The sequence below is a fragment of the Acomys russatus genome, chromosome 1 (assembly GCF_903995435.1).
Source record: "Acomys russatus chromosome 1, mAcoRus1.1, whole genome shotgun sequence".
NCBI lineage: Eukaryota > Metazoa > Chordata > Mammalia > Rodentia > Muridae > Acomys > Acomys russatus.
This window is the reverse complement of record NC_067137.1, coordinates 113201951-113227973: the sequence shown is the minus strand read 5'-3', so window position 1 is coordinate 113227973 and position 26023 is coordinate 113201951. Positions and strand designations below refer to the sequence as shown.

The window sequence follows — 26023 nt, the reverse complement described above, 5'->3', positions numbered from 1 at the left end:
AGTCAGTGCTCTTAACCTCTGAGCCATCTCTCCAACCCCCTTAACTGAAAATATTTGATCCAAAACTTTTCTATTCTTTATTTGGTATAGGTAGAAATAAAAACACTTATCTGCTACTTTCATTTTTTTAATGGAGCTTCAGATGAAACACTCCCTGGTTATGTGAATGTTCATTAACATATCAGAGTTGGCAAAAGATTAATGTAAAAAAAAAAAAAAGGCTAAAAATAAAGGTAAGGACCTTTCCTAGGTATGGTAGAGGGGAAGGTTTATAGTAGATAAAAGAGCATAGGCAAAAACAGAGACAATGAGAGAGTCCAGAGTGAACATAATCCTGAGCTGGGCCAAAGGAGGAGGGAACGGAGGGGAGAGGCGAGCAGAGGAGAGGAAGGAGGGGAAAAGGAATGGGGAGGGGAGAATCCAGCCTGGACAGCCTGGGTCAAGAGACTGGCACAGCCAATGGGCTGAGTTATTCAGGGCCCAGAGGAGCTGCAGCTGGAGAAGGTTAGGGCAGGGGCAGGGGATGCCAGCTATTTCTAATAACAAGCCAGGACTAGGGGACACCAGGAGAACCTGGCAGCCAGAGTCCACTTTGATGCATATTAGGCACCTCAGTGAGACCTAACACCAGTCCCCCATCCATACCTCCAGTACAGGGCATGGGACCCACAGTCTCTGCCACACCAAGCACTGGCTTTGCCCTCTAACAACAGCCTTGGTCCTTGTGGAGAAGTTTTGATACCTAGAAACTTCCATTGCACAGTATGTTATCCTCCCAGGTTCCTTTTGGTCTGCAGCCACAGCCCAGGGCAGTTTTCAATCAGAGTGATGATCTACAGCACAGCAGATCACGTGACCCATTAGAACTTCCCCCCAAGTCCCCTGGTCACTTTCCAGTATAAGGACCCCTTGTCTGTTCATGGCTTCCCCAGGCCATTCAGTGTAGGAACAACAGCAGCAGATGAGTTCTTATTTGCAGAAACATCAGAAACCAGTGTATGTTTGCATTTTCATCTGCTCCCTCCAGGTCATGGGGCTCCTCCTAGACCTGCCTTTTTCCTGACCTGGAGAACTCCTTCTCATCCCACAAAGCCCAGCTGTCTGTAAAGCTCTCCCAGCAGGCTCCCTCTGACCACCTGCACCTCAGGCCTCCACACAAGGTGTCTCTTCATCTGTGCAGAAGCCTGTGCCTGTGAGGCCTCCAAGCAGAGGCTCCAGAGATGGGGGTAAGTATAGACACAGCTCAGTTCAGGGACCATTATGACAATAGCTCCTACACACACACACACACACACACACACACACACACACACACACACACACACACACACACACACACACACACACATGCACGCACCCGCACACACTCACTCTCCCTGACCACAAGGATAATCATCCGGTTGCAGGATGTCTGGAGCCCTAGAACTTACCATGTGAGCAGGCCGGTTGGGACAAATTGCAGTACGTGTAACCAACCACTTTTTATCGTATTCATCCTTATAGCAGCCAGGTTCCACACACTGCAGTTGCCATGGAGGAGACCACAACAACCGATCAATAATATGTGCAAAAGCCATAGTATGCGGCTGATCGAGTTGGCTGCCTCCTTAAAATACACTCCTGAAGGGGCAGGACAGAGAACTCATCACAGCTTGCAGCAGGACCTGGGGGGAGTAAACTCAGTTCACCTGCACCTGGGCCAGGAGCTCAGCTCACCAGATGCCCTGTGCTCTCAGGCTAGCCCTCTGGAGAGCTCTCTCTGTCCCTTGCCCACACTTCAGGGAATTGTTCTGACCACCACGTCTCCAGCAGGTCTTCATCAGCTCCCTCCTGTCAGCTGACCCTCTGCATGTAGGCAGTGGTTCTCAACCTTCCCAATGCTGGGACCCCTTAGTGCAGCTCCTCATGTTGGGGTGACCCCCCCAACCATACTTATTTTCCTTGCTACATCACATTGTAACTTTGCTACTGTTATGAAAGTTAATGTAAATATTTGGGGAGCTAGAGGCTGCAAAAGGGATGCTACTCCCAGGTTGAGAACAGATGCCCTGGGGTTATCTGGGCAAGACACACCTGGGGTAAATTCCTTCTCCTGGAAAACAAGCAGACACACCTCAGATATTTGGGATCAAGATCAAATAAAATGAACTTGTGTTTGGCATGGGACTATGATGCTTCTTGCTGTCCTTGCCCTTGGCCCTAGAGTCTGACCGCCCACGTGGTCTGGCCATCTCCTTAGCTTTGCTTTGCTGAGACCACAAAGGGCTGTCCTAAAGCATCCTGGTGATGGCAGCACCCTGTGCTCTGAAGACAGGGTCCATATGCCCTTCTCCTTTGAGAGCCCAGAAGCCAGATTCTTCCCATCCTGCCCAGATCATGTGGAACACCTGTGTCTCCATCTTTTCCATCCTCCTCCTCATTTCCTCACATCCATTCATCCATCCCTCCTTCCTTCATCTCAGCAGTGTCTCCTGCAGCCCAAGTTGTCCTCAAACCCACGTTGTAGCTGAGGACGACCATGAAATCCTCGTTCTCCTGCCTCAGCTTCTCTAGTGCCGGGATTACTCACAGAGCACAGTTCTGTGTGGTGCTTGCTTGTGGTCATGGTGATTCATCACAGCAGTAGTAACCCTAACCAAGATGCTAGGCACTGACTCTTTGCTGCCAGCCTTAGCTGTGCCCCTGTCTGATGGCCTCCAGGTGGAGGCTCAACTATTTCTCTGAGAAGCTGAAAGGTGAGTGAAGTCAGGCCCTTGCTCCTCCAGCTAGTCTTTGTCCAAATCATGGCTGACAGGTGCTTATGTCTCCTAGCCAACTTGCCCCTCTCTGCTGCCTGGCATTTGGAAGATTTTGAGCAGTGCAGGCTTCTCTCCAGGTCCTTTCTTGCCTAGAGATGAGCTCTGTCCAGCAATGCGGTGCTCCACCAGCAGAGGGAGTCCTCCCCAAGTACTAAGTGTGGTTGGTTGCAGGGGGTTCCAGACCACAGAAAGTGGCACTGTGTTGGCCTTGGGGGGCTAAGTGATGGGCACTGTGCTGTGAGCACACCTTGCTCAGCCACTCCAGGTGACTGGGCCTAAACACCAGGCAGACTGAGGTAGAGCGCCTAAAGCACAAGGCATGGCTGCATGGGAAGTGAGCCAGCAGCAGTGGATGGAGAAACACAGAGGGAACTGAGGGTGTGCAGAGACCACACAATGGTCAGGCTCCTGTGACAAAGGCTCTGGCCTCTCTGTCTCTCCTTGATGCCTGATTCACCAAGATGGGAGCGGGCAACCTCACATCCCATCTCTCCCACCACCTCCCACCACCTCCCAGGATGCCTTCCTCACCCAGATGCACTGTATCTCCTCAAACCATGAGCAAGAAGAGCCTCCTCTTGAAATTGTTTCTTGTCAGATGTTTGGTCAATTTTGACAAGAGTGAACCGTCACCCTGGATCCCCATCCCTGGCATTAATAGTTTACTGCTGTCATCTTCCAGGCAGGGTCAGCAAGAAACAAGATGTGAAGGATGTTTGTACTCATTGCCTGTCAGTGTCCTTAGCACAGACTACTAACCTTTATGCAAATGTGGGGTGTATTAGACTCCACGTTCTCTCATGCTTCATTTGTGCACCCCATTCCTGTGTGCACGCCAGCCTTCTCTCTCAGCCTCTCTGTGCCTGGATGCCCAGGTCCTTAGCAGGCTGTGGCTGAGACTCTACCTGCTGAGAGTCACTGTGTCATGTCTATATTGCTCCTCTTCACTTCCTCTCTTCTAACCCAGAAGGTCCCCAGCTTTGCTCACACACACCATTTCACAGTAATTTCAAGATCATATCATGTAAGCAAAAACTCTTTTTTTAAAAATTTGTATTTAATTAATTTCTTCAGATTACATCTTAATTGTTATCCCCTCACTTGTATCTTCTCGTTCCTCCCTCCCTCTCTCTTTTACCCTATTCCCCTCCCCTAGGTCTGTGGCAGAAGGGGACCTCCTTCCCCAACATATGGTCACAGCCTATCAAGTCTCATCCAGGTAGCCTGCTTATCCTTTCTCTGAGTGCCACCAGGCCTCCCCTATGTGGGGAAGTGGCCAAATATGGGGCACCAGAGTTCATGTCAGAGTCAATCCCTGCTCTCCACACAACTGTGGAGAATGTGCTGTCCATTGGCTAGATCTGGATAGGGGTTCTAGGTTTACTGCATGCATTGTCCTTGGTAGGTACAGTAGTTTGAACAGATCCTCCCCACCCCCATGTCTAGAAGCCTTATTTGTAATAGCCAGAATGTGGAAACAACCTAGATGTCCCTCAGTTGAAGAATGGATAAAGAAACTGTGGTACGTTTACACTATGGAATACTACTTAGCTATTAAAACCAAGGAAATTTGCAGGCAAATGGATGGAACTGGAAATGATCATCCTGAGCGAGTTAACCCAGACCCAGAAAGACACACATGGTATATACTCACCCATAATTGGGCATTAACCCAACAGAGGTGGCCCCTGAAAGTCTTCACTTCACTTAGAGATTGGGATAGATACTGGGACTTCCTATTGAGACTCTAGGTGTGAGAGGTAAGGAAGAATGGGGACATAGAAGGATCCAGAGGGTCCTAGAAATTTACAAGTAAAAACTCCTGAAGCCTTGTTTTATTGTACTTATAAATTACTTCAGAATATACACCTTTACATGAGAAGTCCTGAAATATCAGCTCAAGCTATTATACTAATCCTTGTCTGCTAGCTTCGTTATAATTCCCCAAATATATATATATATATATATATTAGATCTGAGGTATAGAAGTGAAGTGCCCAGTTCACAGGACTTATCTATAATATAGCCTGTCTTTTCGTGTAAGGAGTCTATTAACTCCTTGTCTGGGGGTTTAGATTTTTTGTTTGTTTTTTGTTGTTTATCTTGTTTTTGTTATGATACAGGTTTTTTTTTTTTTTCTATATAATGGCACTGGCTGTCCTGGACTAGCTTTGTAGGCCAGGCTTGCAATGAACTCTCAGAAATCTGCCCTCCTCTGCTGGGATTAAAGCCCTCTTGCTGGCGGTACCAGTATTTTAAAATTCACTTCAAAGATTTTCCGTTAACATTCTTTTTGACTTTGTATGTAAAGGGAAACAGAGGTGTTTATAGTGTGAATGTATGAACATTTAACTTGCTAGATTCTCTTATTGGCTCAAAGGTTTTTTTGGTTTTGGTTTTGGTTTTTTTTTTGGTTTTTCGAGACAGGGTCTGTGTGTGTAGCCTTGGCTGTCCTGGACTCGCTTTGTAGACCAGGCTGGCCTCGAGCTCACAGCGATCCACCTGCCTCTGCCTCCCGAGTGCTGGGATTAAAGGCGTGAGCCACCACGGCTCAAAGGTATTTGAGAAGGTTATTTTTTCATAATAAATGACACAACCTTTACTATGTCACTGAGCTTATTGTACAAGTAGTAAATTTCTTTCTTTTTTCACAAAACATCTCTCAAGTCTCACCATAAGAAAGGAAACAGGTTAGATTTCTCATTCATCCTGTGATAGTTTCCTCTTTGATTGGACTAACCTCGCTTGGGAAACTGAGGCACACTTCTAGGGGTGGGGGCACATCATGAATGTAGGTATGCATCCCATGGGCTGTGAGTTCCAGATGAATAAAGGAGAGAAAGAGAAAACAGGGACGCCTTCCTTTCCTCCATGCCCTGCCTCACAGTGATATGAACTGAAGTGCTTCCCACAGCCCTGCACAAACCAGACAAGTCCTTTCCCTTTCTTAAGTCGTTGACATCTGGATATTTGGCCACAGCAGTGAACTAACACAAACTCCCAGTTCTCCTCTCCCACCGCTGGCTTGTCCAGGTCTTGTTTCTTCTAGCATATGCTGTTCTCCATGGAGTACCATGGTCTTGGATCTGTTCCTTTAAGATGGACAGTGTCCCCCCTGTTTCCTCCAAGTCCAGGCTTGGGTGGAACTGTCTCCTCCACCAATCGCTGTGTCCCCTTGTTTCTGAGGAGGAATTGAGCAGCTCACCCTCAAGGCCAGGGAACATTCTCACTAGAGCAGGCCATGCAGGCAGCAGGAGCCTGCAGCAAGGGGAAGCTGTTCACTTCAGGGTGAGCAGGAGGCAAAGCTGGGGAGGCTGGATCTCAGCTGGCTCTCCTTCTCCCTGGTTTTTATTCCATTCAGACCTGCAGCCCATGCAGAGGACACCGCCCAGTGTGCACTTCCCTCTCACTTCTCTTTGGAAACACACTCAAGATGCACCTAGAGCCATGGCTCAGTAGCACCCTAAGTGATTCTGTACCTAGGCAAAAGGCTAAAGAGGGGAACAGAGTTACCTATGGACCAGTGTTCCCCATGACCTCAGCTTCTTACAAGAAGGGGCAGGATCTGGCTGTAAGGATAGGTCACTCCTGCCTGCACCTTGGAACAAATGCTGAGCACCCTCCCTGTACTGATCTCTTTCCCATATGTACCAGTACATCTCAAGGGTAGAATTGTCAGCTGGAAGCAACCTCAACTCCCAACCCACAGTAATGTGGCAGTGTCTAGAGACATCTGTAGTCCAGTGGGCAGAGGGCAGGGATGCTATGTTCACCCTGTGTGCTCTCTAGAACATTCCATGACACAGCAGAATCTGACCCAAATGCCCTGTAAGGCTACTTCTGAAAGCCTGCTTCACATAGAGGCCCAAAGAATGCCTTGGCTTGCTTTCAGACCTACCAGACATCTGTCTATACCCAGAATTGTCTCCAAGGTCCCAGACTTATTACCCAGCAGAAGGATAAACATCTCTGGGTTTGAAAACTTGCCTTCCTCCTCCCTGTGTCCCTGTCTCCTTCTGTGTGAGTCCCTGCCCTCTGCTCATCTCTGTCTCAGAGAAACCCCTAGAGCCATTTGTGAAGGTGAACTTCAGGGCTGATCTTACAATCCGTTTATTTGTCTTGTTGTGGGGTTTTCCTTCCCATAAAACATGAACATCTTTCCCTATTTTTTACAAACACTGTTCTATAATAACAACATCTCAATCAGGCGGTGTTGGCACAAACCATCAATCCAGTACTTGGGAGGCAAAGGCAAGAGGATCTCTGTGAGTTTGAGGCCAGCAAAGTCTACAGAAATAGTTGCAATATAGGTAAGGGACACACACACACACACACACTTCTCAAAACATTAAAAAAAAAAACTTAACTGAACCACCCCAAAAGAAGAGGTCTCATATAGCCTGGCCTAGCTTTGAGCTCACTACGTAGCCAAGCATCAACTTGAACTTCTGATTCTCTGGCCTCCCTCTCCAGAGTGCTGAGATCCCAGCACTTGATAATGCCCTGTTTTGATCCCATGTTTATGCCATTCTGACAGTTGGAACTTACAGCTCTTTGTGTACTAAACAGACACACTAGCAACTGAGCTCCAGCCACAGCCCTATAAGGCCCTTTAGAGACTGACTCTGTAAAGTTATGGCTTCCATCTGTGGGCATCTTCCTGTGAATCCTGTGAGGGAGGGAAGGCTTTTCTTTCCTGTGCATCTGATTGTGGAGGAATGCCTTGAGTGGATGTAGCACTTGTCAACAAAGTGCTATTTAGCCAATCACCTGGGCAGAAGGACAGGCGTGGAAGATGGGGCTTCCACGGGGGTGGGAGGAGCCTGGAGAAAAGTTGACAATTTTCAGTTGGCAGTTGGTGGGGAGAAGCCACCCTAGGAGGATCAAATTGGCGGGTGATTGGGATAAATATAGGTTATGAGGACATAGGATTAGAGTAGTTTATTTTACTTTACTAGTAGATTATTATTAGTTTAGCTTCTGCCCAGCATAGTGCTTGCAGGTTTGGATTATTTTTCAGTCTCTTTGTGCCAGTCATTGGCTTCCTAGGCGGTACAGATATACAATACCTGCAACGTCAGATGAAGGACAATTTCACAGCACCTGGCCTCTGTCCCCTTCCTGCTACTCCCTTGATCATCTGGTGTCTTCACATGCAAGGACACTGTCTCCCTCTGGAATGTAATTACTGTGCCTCCTACAGTGACACATTGTCACTTGTCACTGACCACTCCCCTTCCTCCATGTGGCACTACACCTCCTTACCTGGTGTCAGCTCAGCTCCATCCAGCTCCCAGGCTGCCTCCCTTCTAGACCTTCCCCAGTTACCCTGCTGCAAAAAATGGCCAGAAACCACATCTCCTAATGCTCCTATAATGGTTGGGGACCAACATTTGCTTTCTGGACTAGAATATGGGAAAAGATAGACCAGCAAGGACTGAATCCAGGAAAATGCAATAAGTTTAATTAGTTAAAACACAAGTGATGGTGGGACACGGTTAGGGTCAGCATCACTTGTGGGAGCCAGGGATCTGAACACATGGGAGGGGAACCCAGGTGCTCCCAGCCCATGTCCCACTGTGCCATCAAGCTACTGAGCAGAGTGTCCTCTACCCAGCACCAGGTGGATTTCCAGCCAGTGTTAGAGGCTCAAGGCACACAGGGCCTGGACTTCCTATCCATACCTGCTCCTGAGGAATGTACAGACCAAAGCAACCTGAGGAGAAACTGGGCAGATCTCCAACCACAACAGTACTGGGAGCCCAGGCAGAGGATTTGGAGGGAGGAGGGGTCCTAACAAGTGCCATCTATGAGGTCCACGCCAGAGGCACAAAGTGGACAAGAGAAGCTTCAGCCTGTCCTCAGCCTCAGGACACACACAGGTCAGGCACACAGTAGCAGGTCATCTAAAGTGCAGATCTGAGCAGGCCAGGAAGGACTGCCATACTGGGAAGTCTGGGATCAGGCAGAGGAGTGGGGACGCACCGTCTTCATTGAGGTCATTGGGGACAGGAGCCTACTAGACTGCCAGGAGCTGGAGAAGACAAAGTGACATTGATTAGTGAGTCCCTGAAACTAGGTGCTGGATCCAAGGCCTGAACTCCAGCCAGTCCAGTTCCAGCCCTGCACATGGGCCAACCACTACCCAGCCAGGGAAAGCTGCTACCGAGCTGGATCAGATACCCGGTATAGGTCCTCTTGAGCCAGAGTCACAGTGCACTCCATAATGATTAACCTTGAAGGCCATGGTAACTGGGTTTAAGTCTCACTGCAGCTAGAGCTCTGTCGTCTTAAAACTCACAATTCCAGCACCAGGAACTGTTTGCAGCTGTAAAGGGGAACCCTGGACACCCGCAATTGTTCCCAGGACTGAGGAGTGGTGACTATGAATCAGTGAGATCCTCTGTTTTCTGTGGGGTGTTGCTCACAGTGCTCAGATCCAAAGCAGAAGGGTGATGGGTGGCCACACAAGGAAAGCTCAAGGATGGAGGACAACACTGCCTCCTATAAAGAGGGAAAGCCTGCTGGTGCCTGTCGGACCGCAGCAGTGAGGGGTGTGGTCCCTGACATACCAGCCTGGCAGCTACTGTCATCAATACTCCACTCTTAGAACTAGTTCCTGTGAGTTGGTATGCTGCAGGAAAGAGAAGAGCCATCAGAATTCTTGGTGACACAAATCTAGCCAGCTCTGAGACCATGGCCCATTCAGACTTGAGGCACCAGGCAGGGGTGAGGGGCAAAAGGTAACCTGGTCTGTGGGTCCCATAGCCAGAGGAAAGCTTTATTTCTGCACTCAACACACTGGACAGAGTTGCCCACATGTGTGCCCGCATGCCTTCTCTCTCCTCCTCCATCCCTATTCCCCTCTCTTGTGCAACATCCTCTTCCTTGGACAGGAAGGTAAACAGCAACAAAAGTATCCTCAAGAACTCCCTGAAACTGAACAGATTCACCTTGCCCCCATCTCCCAGAGGAAGCAAAGCCAAGCAGCAAGGACTCAGACCAGAGACCCCAGAAGCAGCAGAAACCAGCCAAGCTGCCTGCAGAGCTTTAGACAGCTGAAGGACCAGGACAAGACACTGCATTGCAACCTGCTGAGCTGCCTGTAGGCTGTGCAGTGTGCTCCAGAGCCCCAGCTCTTGTGAGCTGTCTGTCACCCATCTGGGGTGGCTTTGGTAATGCAGTTGCCTTTGAATCATTTCTGCTCCTTTAGTGACCCCTTACCAATACTCCTACAAGTAAGCCCAATAAAATGTATGGGATCACTAGGACAGACCTTGGTAGTCTCCATACATGGGTCTGTTGTGGGTTCCCTATATGGAGTGAGTTGACAAGTCCATGTTTTTGTCCCAGGAAAACTTTTGTCATACAACTCACACCTCCACCAAATCCCTCACTCAAAATGGACCAAGGGACCTTGAAGGAAGAATTTGTTGAGGGAGCGATAAGAACCTTTCTGTGTCTGGACAGGATGAAAAGCATTTGATACCTGCTGCAGCATTCACCTTGAAGTACCAAACACTTGCCTGAATATGTTCCAGTAATCTCCAGGATGTGAAATTTGATCCCAAGAATGATGCTGCAGTGTTTAACTCCCAGACCATGGGTAGATAGGTAAAGTCCATGGGCTCTGATGATGTATCAGCCATTTCCGTACTGCTCCCTAGCCGCAGGAAGACAGTCACACGGACTCTAAGTCGAGGAGACTAGGGTAGAACAGATACATTAGTGGCCGGATTCCATCAGCCAAACCTGGGTACCAGCCTAGCTTGTTTGATGCAAGAGCCAAGGTCAGAGGTACATGTTTCAACAGCCTGACCTCAGCCTTGTCTCCAGCACCTCTGTCTTCCTCCCCAGGACCTGAGATGTCTGGTCCTCTGCTGTTGTCTCTGACCCCAGGACTCACTCCAGCCATCCCTGCTCATCCCCAATGCATCTCCCACAATGTAGCCTCAGTTTCCAGACCAGCAGCACCAGTCACTGGTTGTGCACACACAATCAGGCATGCACCCATATCCCAGCACCAGAGGGCAATGGCTTTACCAAAAACAAATGCACTTTATTATTGATGGTGAGCTTCATGTGCCCAAATAATGCAAAATGTAAATCCAAGGCAACACAGAAAGCTACAAAGAAGAGTTGTTATGACCATAACTGAAGTCCATGATACAGAAAGCCTGTCACAGACTTCCCACCGCTGTCTTTCCAATAAACGCCTTCATTTTTATGAGGTAAGGCATACACTTTCTTCTGTCTCACTGTTGCATGTCATTTTACTGGTTACCACCCTAATATCTGCAAAGTCTGTCTCTTCTGTGTTCTGACTTTAGTGGAAGGGAAATAGCCAAGAAAGGGCAGGGCTCAAGTAGGCTTGTCAGCTGCTGTTGCATTAAATAAAGTTTTAATCAAAACTACTGTTGTCTCGGGAATGCTTTAGCACTAAGGTGGCACATGGCAGCATTCCTAAGTCCTCAGCTTCTTCAGAACGGAAAGCTCGCCTCTGAGGCCTATGACAAAAAAGGATGGTTATCCCTGATGAGATCACAGTGGGATGACCCTGTCACATCCTGCAAGCAGTTGTGTGTGTGAACCCTTACACTCACACACACAGGGCAAACATACATGTGAGTGTGGTATGTGAAAATATGCCAGCCTGTGAGGCCAAGGAGGACTCAGATGTCTGCTCCATCACTCTCTGTTATGCCTTCGCTGTGGCGTCTCTGACTAAAGTCTCCAAAGCACTGAAGTTCAGGTAGCAAAGCCACAGCTGACTTTTCATGTGGCTGCTGAGGTCCTAATTTGGGCTCTTAGGTTTTTGTTTGTTTCTAAGATTTTTTACTTATTTCAGATAGGGTTTCTGTGTGTAGCCTGGCTTTCCTGGAACAGTCTATATAAGCCAATCTGACCTTGATTATGCAGAGATGTACTTGGTTCTGATATGTGCATGTGCGTGTGTGTGTGTCTGTGTGTGTGTGTGTGTGTGTGTGTGTGTGTGTGAAAATTCAACAATGCAACCTATTTTTTTCCCTTTTAATATACAAAGAGAGATGAGGGGAGACAGAGAGAGACAGAGAGAAATAGAGGAAGGGACAAGACAAAAGGAGGGGGAAAGAGAAGTGAAGTGCTGGGCCTGGGATTGCAACATGGAGTCCCAAACTGCTCACGAGGTTGAAGCCGGAGGATCCCAGGCTCCAGTCATGGCTGCAGAGCAGAGTGAGTTCAAGACCAACCTGTTCAGTTTACTGTGGCCCCATTGCACTATCAAAAGTAAAAGGAAGGCAGGACCTGCCTCAAATGTAAAGATTTCATAACATGTAAGGTTTGGGTGCTAACCCGAGTACATGTTATTTTAAGAAAGAGAGAGAGACAGAGACAGACAGAAAATAAGGATTATTTTACTTAGGGAAATCATTCTGGGGCGACCTTTGCCTCAATTACTCCTATCTTTGTATTCCTATGGGATCCTTTCCTGGCCACTGTGGCTAGTGGCCAGCATAGTCACAGGACAACCCCAGCTCTTTTCCAGAGCCTCTCCTGTCACTCACCCTCTAGACCCTGCAATCCTCCTTCTCTCACCACAGTGCTTTCAGTCTGTGACATCATCCACAGGGCACCCACAGAATGTGTCCCTCAGCAAAGCTCTGCCTGGGTCCTGAGCTGCATCCTTTCCCAGCAGCCATCAGATCCTCCTCCTTTCAAACACAGCTCTACAAGAAACTCATCTGGTTCCTGCACGGTTCCTCTCTGCACACTTGGGACCAGTAGCTGCTTTAGCACAGCCTGGCCCTCATTGCAGTATGGTGGCCAGGCTTGTGAGTGTTTGGGTTTAATTGGCTACACACAATTTCCCCTGGAATCTGCTACATCACATCCTCACTAACAGAATTCTCTCTAGGTCTCTCTCTTTTGTTCTTTAACTGAAAATACTTGATCCAGAATTTTTCGATGCTTTATTTGATATAGGCTTAAAGAAAACACTGACCTAGTTGTTTATTGGTTATGGAACTCCAGGTGAATTACTCCCTTCTTAGGTCCCCAAACCAGAGAGCAAAGGCTAACTGAGGTGTCCGCTAACATATCAAAGTTGGCACCAGATGAACATAAGGAAAAGGGAAACAAGGAAGGACAGGACCTTGCTAGATGTGATGGAGGGGAAGGTTTCCTTTAGATAAGAGGGAGAACAGAGCCACTGAGGAACCTGAGAGAGTCCAGTGAGCATAACCTTAGCTGGGACAAGTGGGGAGGGGGAAGGGAGAGAGGAGGTAAGGAGGGGAGGGGAGGGAAAGGGAAAGGAGGGGAGGAGAGGGGAGGGGAGGGGAGGGTAGCGGAGGGGAGGGGAGGGGAGAGATGACAGAGGAGAATCCAATCAAGACAGCTGGGCCAAGGGATTGCACAGCCAAAATGGCTGAGTTACTCAGGGGCCAGAATCCAACCAAGACAGCTGGGCCAAGAGACTGGCAGAGCCAAAATGGCTGAGTTACTCAGGGGCCAGAGAGGCTGCACCTGGAGAAGGGTAGGGTAGGGGCCAGGGGATGCCAGGCACACTGGACACACACATCCCCTCTGGGGGACACAGGGAGAACCTGGCAGCCAGAGTCCACTTTGATACATTAAGAGGCACAACCATCAGACCTAATGCCACTACAATACCTGCCCCACCACATCCCACCACCTCCCTCAGGACAGGGGAGGGGACCAACACTCTCTGCCACACCAAGACAGGGGCTTTGTCCTTGAAAAACTGTTTGTCTTTGGAGGTTAGTTTTGATACCTAGAAATTTGCATTACAGAGTATTTTGGCCTCCCAGGTTCCCTTGTGGTCTGCAGCCACAGCCCTGGGCAGTTTTCAATCAGAGTGTTGGACTATATCACAGCAGATCATGTGACCCATAGGAATTCCTCCAAGTCCCCAGGTACTTTCCAGTATAAGGACCCCTTAACTGTTCACTGCTCCCACAGGCCATTCATTGTGGGAGCAAAGGCAGCAAATGAGTTCTTATATGCAGAAAAATCAGAAACCAGCGTGTGTTTGCATTCAGATCTGTTTTGGGGCTCCTACTGGACCTGCCTTTTTCCTGACTTGGAGAACTCCTTCTCATCCCACGAAGCCCAGCTGTCTGTAAAGCTCTCCCAGCAGGCTCCCTCTGACCACCTGTACCTCAGGCCTCAGCACAAGGGCTCCCATCACCTGTGGAGAAGCCTGTGCCTGTGAGGCCTCCAGGCAGGGACTCCAGGGGCTGGGCTAAGAATACATATTTTGCTTTTCAGGTAACAGTGTCAGCTATTTTTCGACAGGATGATAACACCTCCTCAACACACACACACCCTAATCCACAAGGATTCTGGTAAGGGTACAGCTTGTCTGCAGCCCTAGGACTCACCGCTGTGGTTTCTTCCCATCTTGACAAAAGATCCATTTTAACAACCACCCAGACCCTGCTGTTCTCATCCTTATAAACTCCAGGTCCGTAGCAGAACAGTTTGAGTGGGGGAAACCCACGGGAACGTGACGGTGCAGAAGCCATAGTCAGGAACTCATCCAGTTGCTCATCTCCCTAATATACAGTCCTGAAGGGGCAGGACAGAGAACTCACCACACCTTGCAGCAGGGCCTGGGGGGAGTAAACCCAATCACCTGCGCCTGGGCCAGGAGCTCAGCTCACCAAATGCCCTGTGCTCTCAGGCTAGCCCTCTGGAGAGCTCTCTCTGTCCCTTGCCCACACTTCAGGGAATTGTTCTGACCACCATGTCTCCAGCAGGTCTTCATCAGCTCCCTCCTGTCAGCTGACCCTCTGCACGTAGGCAGTGGTTCTCAACCTTCCCAATGCTGGGACCCCTTAATGCAGCTCCTCATGTTGGGGTGACCCCCCAACCATACTTATTTTCCTTGCTACATCAAACTGTAACTTTGCTACTGTTATGAAAGCCAATGTAAATACTTGGTGAGATAGAGGCTGGAAAGGGGAATTCGACCCAGCATTGAGAAGAGGTGCCCTGTGGTTATCTGGGCAAGACCCTCCTGGGGTAAATTCCTTCTCCTGGAAAACAAGCAGACACACCTCAGATGTGTGGGATCAAGATCAAGTGAAATGTGCTGGTGTCTGACAAAAGACCAAGGGTCTTCTTCCTAGCCTTGTCCTTGGCCCTAGAGTCTGACTCCCATGTAATCTGGCCATGTTCTTAGCTCTGCTTTGCTGAGATGACAGGAGGGCTGTCCTAAAGCCATGCAGGTGATGTCAGCACCCTGTGCTCTGAAAAGGGTCACTATGCCCTTCTCCTTTGAGAGCCCAGAAGCCAGACTCTTCCCATCCTGGCCCAGGTGATGTGGAGCACCAGTGCCTCTCTCATTTACCTGCCTCCTCTTCATTTTCTCACATCCTTCCCTCCTTTACTTCGTTTATTCTTCCTTCTTTCCCTCCTTCCTTCCTTCATTCCCTTACTCCTTTCCATCTTTCCCTCCTTGCCTCCCTCCCTCCTTCCCTCCCTCCCTTCCTTCCTTCATCTCAGCAGTGTCTCCTGCAGCCCAAGTTGTCCTCAAACACACACTGTAGCTGAGGATGACCATCAATTCCTCATTCTCCCGCCTCATCTTTTCTAGTGCTGGGATTACATCACTGTGCCCAGTTCTGTGTGGTGCTGGGATCCACCCCATGACTTCACACATGCTAGACCACCATTCTATCACCTGATCTCCACCCCAGACCCATGTCAGGCATTTCCTAGGCGTCCTGACTAGTTTTGTTTTACTTGACACAGGCTACAGTCACCTGAAAGAACGGAACCTCAGTTGAGAAAATGCCTTCATAGAATCAGGCTGTAGGCAAGCCTGTAGGGCACTTTCCTAATTAGTGACTGATGGGAGAGGGACCAGGGCATTGTGGTGGGGCCACCCCTTGAGTTGTGTTCTGGGCTCTGTGAGAAAGAAGACTGAGCAGGCCAAGGGGAGCCAGCAGGAATCAGATCCAGCCTCCAGGTTCAGGCCATGTCTAAGTTCCTGTCCTCTCCTTCTTCACTTGTGGACTACAAAGGGAACGTGTAAGGCAAACACATCGTTTCTTCCCCATCATGCATTTGGTTTTGTGTTTCATCACAGTAGTTGTAACCCTAACAAAGACCCAAGGTATTACGTTGGCTCCCTACAACTGTAGACTAGAGCCTGCAAACCCATTTCCCAGAGGAAGAGACCGAGGCATGAGTGCTGTGACTTCAGTGAGGTGTGTGGCACTGGGAAGCTATGACTCACCTACTTTTGGCTCCTGACTCTTTGCTGCCAGCCTTAGCTGTGCCCCTGTCTGATGGCCTCCAGGTGGAGGCTCAAATATTTCTCTGAGAAGCTGAAAGGCGAGAGAAGTCAGACCCTTGCTCCTCCAGCTAGTCTTTGTCCAAATCACGGCTGACAGGTGTTTATGTTTCCTAGCCAACTTGCCCCTCTCTGCTGCCTGGCATGGGAAGATTTAGAGCAGTGCAGGCTTCTCTCCAGGTCCTTTCTTGCCCAGAGATGAGCTCTGTCCTGCAATGCTGGGCTCGACCAGCAGAGGGAGTCCTCCCCAAGACCCAAGTACTAAGTGGGGGGTTGGGGGGGGGGCGGGATTGGGAAATTCCAGACCACAGAAAGTGGCACTGTGCTGGTGCTGCAGGTCTGAGGAAGGGCACTGTGCTGTGAGCACACCTTGCTCAGCCACTCCAGGTGACTGGGCCTAAACACCAGGCAGACTGAGGTAGAGCGCCTAAAGCACAAGGCATGGCTATGTTAGTACACATCTATATTAGTCCTCTTACCTCTCTTTCCTCTCACCCAGAAGGTTCCCAGCTTTTCTCACACACACAGCTTTCACAGTCATTTCAGGATCAGATTGTGTAAGTAAAAAAAAAAAAAAAAAAAAAAAAAAAATCTTTTTTTTTTTTAATTTTAATTCTGAAACTTTGTTTTATTAACAGAGCTACCAGAATGTAACAACTAGTTCATATTATATCAAAGTTCACTACAAAGCAGTCAGCACACATGTAAGACTTTTCTAAATATAAACTAAGTGGACTTATAGGGATGCTCACCAGACGATCATCTCTTCATGACCTAGAAAGAACTATTTTTCTGGTGACATGATTCTTAATGTTTTGGATGTGTTCATGTTCCAAGTTTTTGTTTTTGTTTTTGGTTTTGGTTTTTGGTTTTTCGAGACAGGGTTTCTCTGTGTAGCCTTGGCTGTCCTGGACTCACTTTGTAGACCAGGCTGGCCTCGAACTCACAGCGATCCGCCTGCCTCTGCCTCCCGAGTGCTGTCATGTTCCAAGTTTGATGTGATACAAAGAGCGAAGATCTATCTACCTTCCTAGTGGGCACAGCCTGCCCGATTGCAAGCAGGGTGACAGCGACTTAGAGCAGCCAGCCATGCGAAGGCAAAGACTATAAAACCTGCTCTCTTACAGCACACACATTACCTTAGACAAGACCAAGCACTGGACCCATTCTCCTCGGTAACATGGTTCATGCTGATGCCGTGTGTAAGGTGCATCATGGGCCTGTTACTGAGGTCTCAGATGCTGCTGCGTCCTGACTGCTCCTTGAGCCCATGAGAACTGCTGTGCCTGGAGTGATCCTTCAGTGGTTACATGCTGCCCTGAGGTAGAGTCTCCTCCATCCCTCAGAAACTGCAGGGAGTTTACCTGCCTTCACGTGGCCTGGGGAGGTGGCCATGGTAGGTGCTCACTTTGCTGTGGACATTCCCTACTTTGCTTCTTCGATCGTCCACCATGGCAGGCTGAGTAGAAGAAGCATGTGTGGACATCCCTTGAGTGGAAGTTCCTCTTCATTTTCTTACAATCAAAGTATCTGGGTCCCTCAGAGGTGACTGAGCTAAGTCAGGTTCCTGTAGCACCTGCTGGCTCTCACTCACTATCTCTCTCTCTCTCTCTCTCTCTTTTTTTTTTTACTACAACCATGGAAAAAATGGGCCCATTCAAAGCCTGTCTCCTTGCTTCCAACTCCCAAAATAGAGGGAATCCCGACTATGAGAGCATCAGATACTTCATCAGAGGGAGCATCAGGGCTGGACGGCTCATCTCAGTAACCTGGTACGGACACGGAATGTGATCCTCTCTGCAGCGTTCCCGTATCCATGTGGTTTCCCAGATGCCTCGGTAAGCTTCCTCATAAAAGTAACATCTGATTACAACCAAGAGTGGTACAAGGTAAAGAAAGCTGAAAACACCAATCCAGATCATGAACTTCATTGATTTATCTTGGTTTTCCTCTTCTAATGGGATCTCAATCTGAACTCTGTTTACAAAATAATGCCGGCTAAAGGAGAGAAACACCAACTACCACATTCAGGCAGAGGAAAGAGAGAGCAAAATATCTTAACGCATCAACATCGTAGAGGCCGACAAAACACACACCACTAATATTGTCACCTTCAATTTTATTCATCCTTAAAAGGATGATAGAGTTTTACTTACACACACACACACACACACACACACACACACGACTAAATTCACAAATGCAACCTTACATCCTGTAGAGTTCTTCATTATTAATTAATTTATTTATTCACTTTAATTCGCTGTCATATCCCCCTCTCTCCTCTCCTCCCAATCCCACCGTCTCTCTCCCATCTTCCTTCCCTATTCCTCAGAAAAGGTGAGACCCCCAACCCACCAGCCACAGCTCTTCAAGTTGCATCAGGTCTGAGTTCCTTCTCTTCCCCTGTGGCCTGGCAAGGCAGTCCTGCCAGGGGGAAGTGATCCAAAAGCAGGCAACAGCGTCCATATCAGAGACAGCCCGTACACTCCACACTAGTGGACTCACATGAAGCATGAGCTGTCCATAGCTTCATCTATGTAGAAGACCTAGCTCCAATCCATGCACGGTAATTGGTTGGTGCTTAAGACTCCACAAGCCTCTCTGGACCCTGGTTATTAGGTTCTATTGGTCTTCTTGTGCAGCTCTTGAGACCTGTAGGTCTTTTTTTCCTTCCCTCCACTTTTCCACTAGGCTCCCTATGCTTTGCCCAATGTTTGGCTGTGAGTTTCAGCATCTGTTTCCAACCACTCTTGGGTAGAGCTGCTCAGAGGACAACTGTGCTAGACTCCTTTCTACAATCACAGCGGAGCATCATTAACAGTGTCATGAGTTGGCTCTCTTCTGTGGTGTGGGTCTTGGGTTGGGTCAGACATTGGTAGGACATTTCTTCCATCTCTTTATCCTTGCTCTCTCTTTATCCTTGCATGTCTTATAGCTGGGTGAGTTTGGGATTAGAGTTGGTGTGGGTGTGTTGGAGCTCTCCTCCCTCCACTAGCAGTCTTGTCTAGTTAGAGGACGTCCTCTTCAGTCTCTATGGGCCCTACTCTAGGAGCCTCAGTTAGAGTCCCCCTCATAGCCTCCCAAGGCCTATCCTTAGATCTCCATCTTGTCACAGAGATAACCCCAATCACAACAAATCTACTCGTAAACTAACAGAAAATACTCTAAACCTCATAACATACATAAACCTCCAGCACATATCACTATGAGACGTGTCAGAGGCTTCTCCTTCCCCATCTACTTTCAATCATCTTTTTTTCTTCCCTCTCAACTGTGAGTCCTGGCTCCACACCCCCTCTCCAGGAAGTCCCGCCTTCTACTTCCTGCCCGTCTGCCCAGCTGATTGGCTAAATAGCACTTCATTGACAGTTGTTACATCCACTCAAGACATTCTTCCACAAGTCTCATGCCTAGCCTTCTCCAGCATTGGAAAAGAGGCCAGTAAAAACTCCTTAAGCTTTGTTTGATTATACTTATAAAGTACTTCAGAAAATATACTTGTACCTGAAAGGGTTTGCAATATCAGCTCCAGATATTATACTAATCCTTGCTTGATAGCTTTACTATAATCACCCCAATTTTCTATATCAAGGAACTGAGGTGTAGAAGTAAAATGCCCAATTCAATGGACTAGTCTACAATCTGGCCTCTTGCCATCTAAGGCTTCTCTGCCCTTCCTATCTAGCAGTTTTAGTTTTTTTTTTTTTTTTCTCCCTTTTTGTTTTGTTTTGTTTGCTTTGCTTTGTTTTATTTTGCTATGAGACATAGATTCTGTGTATGACAGCACTGGCTGTCCTGGACTCAATTTGTAAAACAAGCTGGCCTTGAAGTCTCAAAGATCTACTTGCCTCTTGAGTGCTGGTGTTAAAGGCATGGTGACAGGATTAGTGTTTTAAAATTCACTTCACAGTTTTCTCCTTGGTGTTCTTTCTGACTTTGTATGTAAAGAAAAGCTAGATCCTATATGCACAGAATAGAGCTTGCTGTATAATTAGTAAACTATCTTTTTCTCCTCAAAACATCTCTCAAGAATCACCATAGGAGAGGAAATGGGACTTGGTTAGATTTCTCCCTCATCCTGTGATGATTTCCCGCTTTGACTGGACTCACCTCACTTGGGAAACTGAGGCACACTTCTAGGGTGTTTGGGGTGGGGGTACATCAGGCAAGTGGACATGCATCCCATGAGCTGTGAGTTCCAGATGAATAGAGGAGGGAAGGAGAAAACAGGAATGCCTTCCTTTCCTCCATGCCCTGCCTCACAGTGATATGAACTGAAGTGCTTCCCACAGCCCTGCACAAACCAGACAAGTCCTTTCCCTTTCTTAAGTCGTTGCCATCTGGATATTTGGCCACAGCAGTGAACTAACACAAACTCCCAGTTCTCCTCTCCCACCGCTGGCGTGTCCAGGTCTTGTTTCTTCTAGCATATGCTGTTCTCCATGGAGTACCATGGTCTTGGATCTGTTCCTTTAAGATGGACAGTGTCTCCCCTATTTCCTCCAAGTCCAGCCTTGGGTGGAACTGTCTCCTCCACCAGTCGCTGTGTCCCCTTGTTTCTGAGGAGGAATTGAGCAGCTCACCCTCAAGGCCAAGGAACATTCTCACTAGAGCAGGCCATGCAGGCAGCAGGAGCCTGCAGCAAGGGGAAGCTGTTCACTTCAGGGTGAGCAGGAACCAAAGCTGGGGAGGCTGGATCTCAGCTGGCTCTCCTTCTACCTGGTTTTTATCCCATTCAGACCTGCAGCCCATGCAGAGGACACCGCCCAGTGTGCACTTCCCTCTCAGTTCTCTTTGGAAACACACTCAAGATGCACCTAGAGCCATGGCTCAGTAGCACCCTAGGTGACTCTGAACCAAGCAATAGGCTAAAGAGGGGATCAGAGTTTCCTAGGGACCAGTGTCCACCATCAATGCAGGTTCCCACAAGAATAGGCAGTATCAGGCTTCTGGGTGAGGTCACTCCTGCATGCACCTTGGGACAAATGCTGAGAGAACTCCCTAGACTCACCCTTTGCCCATATGTACCAGTACATCTCAAGGGCAGAAGTGTCAGCTGGAAGCAACCTCAACTCCCAACCCACGGCAATGTGGCAGTGTCTAGACACATTGTTAGTCCAGTGGGCAGAGGGCAGGGATGCTACGTTCACCCTGTGTGCTCACTAGAACATTCCATGACACAGCAGAATCTGACCCAAATGCCCTGTAAGGCCACGTCTGAAAGCCTGCTCCACATAGAGGCCCAAAGAGTGCCTTGGCTTGATATCAGACCTACCAGACCTACCAGACATCTGTGTATATCCAGAATTGTCTCCAAAACCCAGACTTATTACCCAGCACAAGAGTAAACATCTCTGGTTTGAAAACCTGCCTTCTTCCTCCCTGTGTTCCTGTCTCCTCTTGTTTGAGTCCCTGCCCTCTACTCATCTCGCTGTGTCAGGGAAACACCTAGAGCCATTTGTGAAGGTGAACTTCAGGGCTGATCTTACAATCTGCTCATTTGTCTTGTTGTGGGGTTTTCCTTTCCCTAAGTCATGAACATATTTCCCTATTTTTCTACAAATACTTTAAGGACAAGGTCTCAATCAGGAAATGGTAGCAAACACCATCAATCCAGCACTGGGGAGGCAGGGGCAAGTGGATCTCTGTGAGTTAAAGGCCAGCAAAGTCTACATAGATAGTTCCAGGATAGTTAGGGACACACACACACACACACACACACACACACACACACACACACACACACACACACTTCTTCAACCACCAAAAAACAAACAAATTGAACATCCCCAAAGGAAGTCTCAGGTAGCCCAGGCTGGCTTTGAACTCACTACATAGCTAAGGGTCAACTTGAACTTCTGATTCTCTGGCCTCCCTCTCCACAGTGCTGAGATCCCAGCACTTGCTAACACAGTGTTTTGAAACCTTCGTTGTGCCATCCTGAGAGATAGAACTTACAGCTCTGTGTGCTAAACAGACACACTAGCAACTGAGCTCCAGCACCAGCCCTGTGAGGGCCTTTAGAGATTCACTCTGTAAAGTTAGGGCTTCCATCTGTGGCAGCTTCTTGTGAATCCTGTGAGGCAGGGAGTGCCTTTCTTTCCTTTGCGTCAGATGAAGGACAATTTCACAGCACCTGGCCTCTGTCCCCTTCCTGCTACCCCCTTGGTCATCTGGTGTCTTCACATGTAAGGACACTGTCTCCCTCTGGAATGTAGTGTATTTCTGTGCCTCCTACAGTGACACATTGTCACCTGTCACTGACCACTCCCCTTCCTCCATGTGGCACTACACCCTCTAATCTGGTGTCAGCCATCTTCATCCAGGTCCCAGGCAGCCTCCCTTCTAGACCTTCCCCAGGTACCCTGCTCCCTAAATGGACCAAAACCACTCTGCCCAGTGTGGAAATGTCTAGAGGAGGTCACTAAATGTTCCTTTAATTTTGGGAGCCACCTTCTGCTTTCTACTGGAATGTGGATAAAAAAAGACTGGACAGCACAGGATCTAAATAAAAGCAGTAATGTTTAATTAGTTGAAAAACAAGTTTGGGGGTTCAGCAGGATTAGGGTCAGCAACATTTGTAAGAGCCAGGGATCTGAACTTGTCGGTGTACTCAGGTCCTCCCTGCCCATGTCCCACTGTGCCATCAAGCTACTGAGCAGAGTGTCCTCTACCCAGCACCAGGTAGACTTCTAGCCAGTGTTAGCAGCTCAAGGCACACAGGGCCTGGACTCCCTATCCGTACCTGCTCCTCAGGAACCTACAGACCAGAGCCACCTGAGGAAAAATTGGGTAGATCACATACAGTACTGGGAGCCCAGGCAAAGGATTTGGAGGGAGGAGAGTCCTAACAAGTGCCATCTCTGAGGTTCGTTCCAGAGGCACATAGTGGACAAGGAAGCTTCAGCCTGTCCTCAGCCTCAGGACACACACAGGTCAGGCACACAGTAGCAGGTCATCTAAAGTGCAGATCTGAGCAGGCCGAAGGATTGCCATACTGGGATGTCTAGGAGCAGACAGAGCAGTGCGTGGGCCTAGTTTGCTGAGCACATTTGGGGCATGAGCGTGCAGGAAGGCCAAGAGCTGGAGAAGACAAAGGAGACACTGATTATTAGTCATTCTCTGAACAATTGCATGCTGGATAGACCCAAAGGTCTGGGCTCCAGCCAGCCCGGCTCTGGGCCTGCCCATAGGACTCAGACACGGAGCGCTGCAACCAAGCTGGGGCAGATGCCCAGTGTAGGTCCTCCTGAGCCAGAGTCCCACAGCACTCCAGAGTGAAATCATGGCCCCTTGAGGGCAATGGTCACGGGGTTCCAGTCTTATGGCAGTGAGAGCTCTGTGCTTTTAACACCCGCGTTTCCACTACCTGGAGGCTGTTTGCTTAGCTGTGAAAAACCCTGGACACCCAGAATTGTTCCCAGGGCTGAGGAGTGGTGACTATGATTCAGTGAGGCCCTCTGCTCTTCTGGGGTATGCTTACACTGCTCAGACCCAAAGGATAAAGGAGGTGGACAGATGGCTACACAAAGAAAGCACAGGGAGGGAGGTCAGCACTGCCTCCTATAAAGAGGGAAAGCCTGCTGGTGCCTGTTGGACCTCAGCAGTGAGGGGTGTGGTCCCTGACATACCAGCCAGCCTGTGACTGTCTTGATACTCCAACCTTAGGACCAGTTCCTGTGAGTTGCCATGCTGCAAGAGAGAATAGCCATCAGGATCCTGGGTGACACAAATCTAGCCAGCTCTGGGCAATGACCCATTCAGACCTGAGGCAGCAGGAAGGAGTAAGGGGCAAAAGGGGACCTGGTCTGTGGGTCCCATAGCTAGAGGGGTGCATTACTTCCACACCCAACACACTGGGCAGAGGTGCCCACATGTGTGCCCACATGCCTTCTCTCTCCTCCTCCATCCCTGTTCCCCTGTGTTGTGCAACAGTCTCCTCCTGGACAGGAAGGTAAACAGCAAAAAAAGTATCCTTCAGAATTCCCTGGAACTGAAGAGATTCACTTCGCCTTTTTCTGCCAGAGGAAGCAAAGCCAAGCAGCAAGGACTCAGACCAGAGAACCCAAAAGCAGCAGAAACCAGCCATGCTGCCTGCAGAGCTTTAGACAGCTGAGGGACCTGGAGAGGAGGACACTGCACTGCAACCTGCTGAGCTGCCTGTAGGTTGTGCCGTGTGCTCTAGGGTCCCTACTCAGGTGAGCTGTCTGTCACCCATCTGGGGGGGCCCTGTGATGCAGTTGACTTTGAATCATTTCTGCTCCTTTAGTGACCCCTTATCAATATTCCTACAAGTGAGCCCCATCAACTCTATGGGTTCACCAAGACCAACCCTGGTGGTCTCCATACATGGGTCTGTTGTGGGTTCCCTATATAGAGTGAGTTGACAAGTCCATGTTTTTGTCCCAGGAAAAGTTTTGTCCTACAACTCACACCTTCACCAAATCCCTCACTCAACATGGACCAAGGGATCTAAAAAGAGCCCTTGAAGGAAGAATTTGTTGAGGGAGAGATAAGAACCTTTCTGTGTCTGGAGAGGATGAAAAGCATTTGATACCTGCTGCAGCATTCATCTTTACGTCCCAGACACTTGCCTGAGAATGATCCAGTAATCTCCAGGATGTGAAGTTTGAGCCCATGTATGATGCTGTAGTGTTTAACTCCCAGATCATAGGTAGAACGACCAAGTTCATGGGCCGTGCAAACATAGTAACCACTTCCATTCTGCTCACCAGCCACAAGTAGACAGTCTTGCCGACCTCAAGCTGAGGAGACTAGAGTGGAATCAAAGCATTAGAGGACGGGTTCCATCAGCACGCCTGGGTACCAGCCTAGCTTGTTTGCTGCAAGGGTTAAGGTCAGAGGTATATGTTTCAACAGCCTGACCTCAGCCTTGTCTCCAGCACCTCTGTCTTCTTCCACAGAATGTGGATGTGTCTGGTCCTCTGCTGCTGTCTGGCTCACAACTCGCCCCAGCCATCTGCACATGGCCAATGCATCTCCCACAATGTAGCCACAGTTAAAATGCTAAAATACAACCTACATTTTTTCCTATTTGTTAAAATACTAAGAAAGATAGGGGAGACGGAGGGGGTGGGGGGAGGAGAGGAGAAGGAATAGAGAGAGAGGAGAGGGAGAAACAAAATGAGGGAGGAAGAAAGAGAAGTGAAATGCTCGCCCTGGTACTGTGCCTTGGAATCCCAAACTTCTCAGAAAGGATGAGGCAGGAGGATCACAAGGCCCACTCCTGTCTGCACTACAAAGTGAATGGAACACCGACCTGTTCAATTTAGAGAGATCCTGTTACAGTATTTTAAAAGGGGGGGGGCAGGGATGGAGACATGGCTCTGTGGTTAAGAACACTGACTGCTCTTCCAAAGGTACTGAGTTCAATTCCCAGCAACCACATGGTAGCTCACAACCATCTATAATGTGATCTGATGCCCTCCTCTGGCCTGCAGATGTACATGCAGGCAGAGCACTGTATATGTTATAAATAAATAAATATTTTTTTAAAAAAGTCTGGGATGTGCCTCAATTCTAGAGATTTACTGGCACATTGCAAGGTGCCGAGTTCAATCCTCAGTACAAATTATTTAGAAAAAGACAGAGAGAAACTAAAGAATTATCTTAATTAGGGAAATGATTCAAGGGTTGACCATGCTTAAATTACTCCAATCTTTATATTCCTATGAAAGTCTTTCTCTGCCACTGTGAATAGTGGCCAGCACAGTCATAGTTCAACCCCAGCCCTTCTCCAGAGCCTCTCCAGTCACTCACCCTCTAGACCCTGCACTCCCCCTTCTCCCACCACAGTGCTTTCAGTCTGTGACATCATCCACAGGGCACCCACAGGATGTGTCCCTCAGCAAAGCTCTGCCTGGGTCCTGAACTGCATCCTTTCCCATCAGCCTCAGATCCT

At 48.6% G+C, this 26023-nt stretch overlaps 1 pseudogene; it reads right to left on the bottom strand.

The window, feature by feature from the left end:
- LOC127194085 (frizzled-3-like) overlaps window positions 1-26023 on the bottom strand; it is a 62626-nt pseudogene that overhangs the window by 9830 nt on the left and 26773 nt on the right.